The 6146-nt window shown below is 39.5% G+C and overlaps 1 pseudogene; it reads right to left on the bottom strand.

Moving 5' to 3' along the window:
* Positions 1–363: 363 nt before the first annotated feature.
* LOC112815861 (ATP synthase peripheral stalk subunit d, mitochondrial pseudogene) lies at positions 364–863 on the bottom strand (annotated as a pseudogene).
* Between the last annotated feature and the right edge of the window lie 5283 nt (positions 864–6146).

Raw genomic sequence — 6146 nt, forward strand, 5'->3', positions numbered from 1 at the left:
GCCTTCTCATTGGGCTGTCCTTCCGATAATAAAGCTTTCTTTACCTCAAAACCAGTGTCTCAAACATTGGCATACTGCACATTGGGTGTACAAACGAGTTTGAGTTTTGGTAACATATGTATGTGAGTTTACCTAGGTATCATTGTATAACTTGCAGTTTCTATCACATATTTTGTTTCCAAGATTCACCTACATTCTATTTTTGACTGGTATATTGTTTTTCATTGTATGATTGTACCATGATTTATTTATCCAGAATAATCTGTTGATGGATGTTTGAGTTATTTTCAGATTTGTGCTTTTTTTTTTTCCCACCGTATCATTATTTTCAATGTCCAGCATTTACAATATGAGGGCCAGAGCTTTCTCCCCAACTCAAGTTTATAAATTCTCAATTGGCTTGTGAGGCCAATAGGGATACTTCTTATCTAATCTGGTTTCTGGGAAGACTTCATTCAGGTCCTCAATGGTCATCTGATCAAATGGAATTATGTTCCTCATCCTCTCCAGCTCTTTTTCATATTCCTCAATCCTGGCCTTTGAGAGAGACAAAAACTCGGCACAACTTTCCCATCTTCTTTTTCTTCAGCATCCACCTGAACAGTATATTTATCCTCTGGCACAGGAAGCTTCAGGGCATTAAACTTCTTCTCAAAGTCATCTACCAAACCAGCCTTTGCCACATTGGCCTTGCAGTAAGCCCAGTCGATAGCAGGTGGTTTCTCAGGGAGAGTAGCCAATCTGGAGGTAAGTGTCTCATTCCAGGATTTCAGGGAGTTAGCAATGGCCTTCTGGTTTCGGGGTATGATCTCCCCAAAAGCTACCCAGTCAATGGTTTTTAGAGCAAGTTTTCACGCAGCCATCTTGAGATCCTTCACCAACCCCGGCGACCTAGAGTCCAGATTTGTGCTTTTAAAAAGAGTAGTGTAAAGGCCTTTCCTGTACGGGCCTCCCTGGGCACACATGACAGTGATTCTGGGTCCATTTGAGGTGTCATCAGATAGGCACAATCTGCTAGATATGATCAAATTGCTCTGTAAATTGATGCAAGATTATAATCCAACAAATTGTGTATGAGAGTCCCCATTGCTCTGCATAGTCCATCTAAAGAGGAGGTGGAGTGCCTGGTTCCAAACACAGGACTTTGAATCAAGCACATGGGGATTATGATAGCATTTCTTTATCTTGGTAGTTGTGTGACCCTGGCACGTACTTAACCTCTCTGAGCCTCACTCTTATAATCTGTAAAAGGATATCCTGATACCAATCAGAATATCTAGCATGTATAGAAGAGACTGGCAGCGCATGTTTGTTTCCTTCTCATTCCATCTTTTCCCCTCTTTAAGAGAAGTTTCATTTTCCTCAAGATTGTCACTATGTCTTAGAATTTTGAGAATGTTAAAAGAAGAAGGAAAACAGACACCCTCAGCTACATTATATAACAGATTTAGGGTCATTTCTGTGATAAAAAATGCTATAGAATGATTTGTCTGTTGGAGTGGAGTCAGAGAAAAAGACTTAGCATTTTCTACTGCCTTTGCTGTGGCCTTTTTGGGTCTAGTAGGTTCAATTCAGGTGTATTCATGAGCTGGGAGGCTGGGACTTTCTTGGAGCTCCAGAAAGATGAGGCATTTGGTGGCAGTAGATCCACAGGGAGGGACCTGGGGCAAGAGTGAGAAGCGCTGCCTGAGTCTTAGTGCCTGAGCCTTCACCGTTGACAGGACCTTGTGTGAGTCATCGCCTCTCTTCCCTCCTCAGCTACCAAAGAGAATTGTACCAGGTGGCCAGGTCAAAGAGGGTATGGTACCTGGATTGAGTAACAACTATATTCCGGGCACTATCATCTGCTTTACTTGCATTTTTCCCTTTTTGTCAAGCACTTTTGCTCAAGTGGCCTTCATGGTGCAAAATCCAGCATCTTGTGAAAGAACAATATTGGGGATCTAATTTAGATGGTAAGGAGGTAAAGAAATCCTCTCCGAGAAATTACATTTAAAGAGTAACCTGAAGTGTGTGTAGGAGAGAGCTAGGGTGGGAGAGAATTCCAGGCTGGGAGGGACAGCATATGCAAAGGCCCTAGGGTGGGAAGTAGTTTGACCCTTTTGGAATGGAGAGAGGCCAGTGTAGCAGAGTGAGTGTGAGAGACGGAGTGGCCCCAGATAGGACTAGTAAGGAAGGCAGGGGCCAGAGCACACAGAGCCCTCTAGGCCATGGTCAGGAGTTTGCGTTTTACCTGCAGAGCTCTGGCAAGGCACTGGAGAGTTTGGAACCAGGTGAGAGTACACTCGCTTTTTGGTAGCTAGGAAGTTATTGGACTCTGAGAGTAGAAATACCATCCTTCCTTGCAAACAGAGCAGAGCAGCCATGAAGAGCAGGCTTGTGGATAGAGCCTCTGTTGCTGAGGTGACAGGACTGTGTCCTTGTTACTATGGAAACCTGATGTATGGCTAGTGACAGGCTGTGGGCTGGCAAGTGAGACTCCTGATTCTCCCACCCCTGTGAATGTATTGCATAAGGTAAAGAGGTCTGGGGGGCTGCTGATCCTTCATCAGTCTATAAGCCTTGCTAAGGGAGGACAGAGGTCACTGAGACACACAGCCCACTTTCTTTGTCTGGGTCGGAAACACCTAGAAATTCCTTTTTCAAAAAAAGATTTATTTATTTATTTGAGAGAGAAAGAGAGAGAGGTGGGGAGGGGCAGAAGGAGAGGGAGAGAGAGAATACCCAAGCAGATTCCCTGCTGAGTGTGGAGCCCCAAGTGGGGCTCAGTCCCATGACTCTGAGATCATGACCTGAACTGAAATCAAGAGTCGGACGCTCAACCATCTGAGCCACCCAGGTGCACCTGAAACACCTAGAAATTCTTATGTTCATGACAAGAGACCCATATTCCTTTATGACACTTTTTCTATAATACTCAGGCACAGTTCCTGATCATTTGATGTTCTTTAAAAGATACTATTATTATTCACTCAGGGCATAACATTTTCCCTTAATGAACTGTAATTCAGAAGGAATATAGACCACATTTATTTAAATTTTAGCTGTATCCACTGAACATTGTATTTTTTGCATTTTTTTCTATCAAACTATGTGAAGCTAGTTATCATTCCTACATTAATTTTAGTGGAACAAAGAGACAAATATGTTTTAAGTGTATATTGGATACCATTTTTATACTTCTCAATACCTTTACTGCCTATCGGAATACCTTCCATATATGCTATTTCATAATGAATTATAAATAGAAATAATTTTTGTGCCGTTTAAAATGCCTCATAGCCACAGTGAAAGTCTCTTACCTGACCAATATTCCTCCATCCTGTTTCCCAAAGGTAATCACTGCTATCATTTGATTTTACTTGGCATTCATTTTTCTATGCATACTGAAATATACATACATGAATAGATACATTGCTCTTTTCATCAATTGATTTATTTTTCAGATATGAAGTTGGAATCAGAATTAACACTGATTTACTTATGTTCTTCATTTAACAAATGACTATTTATTTAAAGATTTTATTTATCTTTTTGACAGAGAAAGAAACAGTGAGAGAGGGAACACAAGCAGGGGGAGTGGGAGAGGGAGAAGCAGGCTTCCCAAGGAGTAGGGAGCCCGATGCAGGGTTCGATCCCAGGACTCTGGGATCATGACCTGAGCCCAAGGCAGACGCTTAACAACTGAGCCACACAGGCACCCCACAAATAACTATTTTTAAAATTATTTTCATTAAGTTATGATTTAGAAAAAAAATTCACTCCTTTTTGTATACAGTTCCATTAGTCTTGAAAAATACATACAGTTGTGTAACCATCACTACAATCGAGATACACAAGAGTTCCATCTTGTCAAAAAATTCCCCTGTTCCCTTTATAGTCACCCATTCTCCTCATCCCAACCCTGACAACAATTTGTTTTCTGACCCTGAAATTTTGATAGCTGTAGGTTTTCATTTTGTCTTTTCATTTAAATTGTGTTCTATATATTTTTTATTTTTCTTGAGACTTACTATTTGACCCATGAATTAATTAGATATGCATTGCTTAGTTTCCAAGTTTTTGGAGATTTTCCTGTGATCTTTCTACTATTGATTTCGAGAGTTTCATTTCATTATTGTCAGATAACACATTCTGTTTAATTTCAACTCTTTAAATTTGTTAAGGTCTGTTTTATGATCCAGGATATAGTCAATCTTGTTGAATGTTCCATGTGCATTTGAAAAGAGTGTGTATTCTGGGGCGCCTGGGTGGCTCAGTCGTTAAGTGTCTGCCTTCGGCTCAGGTCATGATCCCAGAATCCTGGGATCCAGCCCTGCATGGGCTTCCTGCTTGGCAGGAAGCCTGCTTCTCCCTCTCCCACTCCCCCTGCTTGTGTTCCTGCTCTCACTCTCTCTCTCTGTCAAATAAATAAATAAAAATCTTAAAAAAAAAAGAGTGTGTATTCTGCTGTTTTGGGGTGGAGTGTTCTATAAATGTCAGGTAGATCCAGTTGGTTGATGGTGGTATTCAGTTCATCTATAATCTTGCTGATGTTTTGCCTACTAATTCGGAGAGAGGAATGTTGAAGACGCCAATTATAATTGTGGATGTGCTTATTCTATCACTTTTGCTGCATGTATTTTGAGATTGTTGTTAGATATAATACAGTACACATTTAAAATTATTGTATCTTCTTGGTGAATTGACTGACCCTCTTTGTCTCTGGTAATTGTGTATGCTTTCAAGTCTAAATTGTCTGATAACGTAGATGCTCCTGCTTTCTTTTGATCAGTGTTTGCATGGTATATTTTCATTCATCCTCTTACTTTTAAGCTACCTGTATCATTATATTTGAAAAGAGTTGCTTGTAGACAACATATAGTTGGGCCTTCTTTGTTTATTTTGTTCTTTAAATCCATTCTGACAGTCTCAGTCATTTGGTTATGTATTTAGACCATTGACAAATAATGTAATTATTGATGTTTCAATTTAGATCTATTACATTTCTATTTTTTTGTTTGTCCCCTCTGTTTTTCATTATCCTGTTTCCTCTTTCTTGCCTTCTTTTGGCTTATTTGAATGCTTTTTAGTATTGTGATGTTGAATATATCTTTGTATAACATTTTTGTGGATGTTCTATGGATTACAAACTACCCACTTAATTTCTCATAACCTATTTAGAAGCAATACTTTACCACTTCAACTGATATTAGAAACCTCACCTTAATGGTCCCCTTACCCTCCCCCTTTATGCTATATTAGCTTTATTTATTATATCTACACTGAAATCTACATAGTTATCAATTATACCTACATTATTGAAAATTCCTCAGTCAATGTTATATTTTGCTGTGTTTTTCTAATATTTACCATGCTTTTTGAAGCCCATAGAGCAGTATCTCCCCATTCACTTCCTCCCAAGATCTCCAAGAGACCCAAATTGGGGTAGTAAGCAGTGGGAATGAAGACTTGTCTTTCACAGTGGTTTAAAATTCACAATAATATCCGGGACTCCTGGGTGGCTCAGAGGGTTAAGTATCTGCCTTAGGCTCAGGTCGTGATTCCAGGGTTCTGCTTCTCCCTCTCTCTCTGCCTGCCGTTCTCTCCCTCTCTCTTAAATAAATAAATAAAACCTTTTAAAAAATAAATAAAATTCATAATAATAGTATAATTTAAAAGTAACAGAGGTCATTATTAATAAGTTAAACAACACTTTGGGCAGCATCAAATGTCAGTGCCCAGAGAGATTAGAGCATTCAGAGCCTTGGCAGCTTCAGGACACAATGGGAAAATTTTAGAGTAATTCCAGGTTCCACTACTGAACAGGCTTTCAGAGCAGTTTCCCCGATTTACTTAACCTCTCCTAACTTCTTATCATGATCTGAATTATAGGATTAAATAGGTAACTTGAATTCAAGTGTTAAGATTAAAGGAGAAACTACAGGGTGCCTGGCTGGCTCAGTCTTGATCTTGGGGTCTTGAGTTCAAGCCCCCCACTGGGTGTAGAGCCCACTTAAAAAAAAGATTAAAGGAGATTACAATTTAGAATACCACTTGTTTACATTAATTTTATAAACATTAAGTTCGTACCCTCCATATCCTCTTTCCCAGAGAAAACACCTGTTCTGATTGATCCTTTTCTATTTATCATCTTAAAAACCAAC

The sequence above is a fragment of the Callorhinus ursinus genome, unplaced genomic scaffold (assembly GCF_003265705.2).
Source record: "Callorhinus ursinus isolate GAN/ISIS: 27379988/994484 unplaced genomic scaffold, GSC_fseal_2.0 scaffold135, whole genome shotgun sequence".
NCBI classification, from domain to species: domain Eukaryota; kingdom Metazoa; phylum Chordata; class Mammalia; order Carnivora; family Otariidae; genus Callorhinus; species Callorhinus ursinus.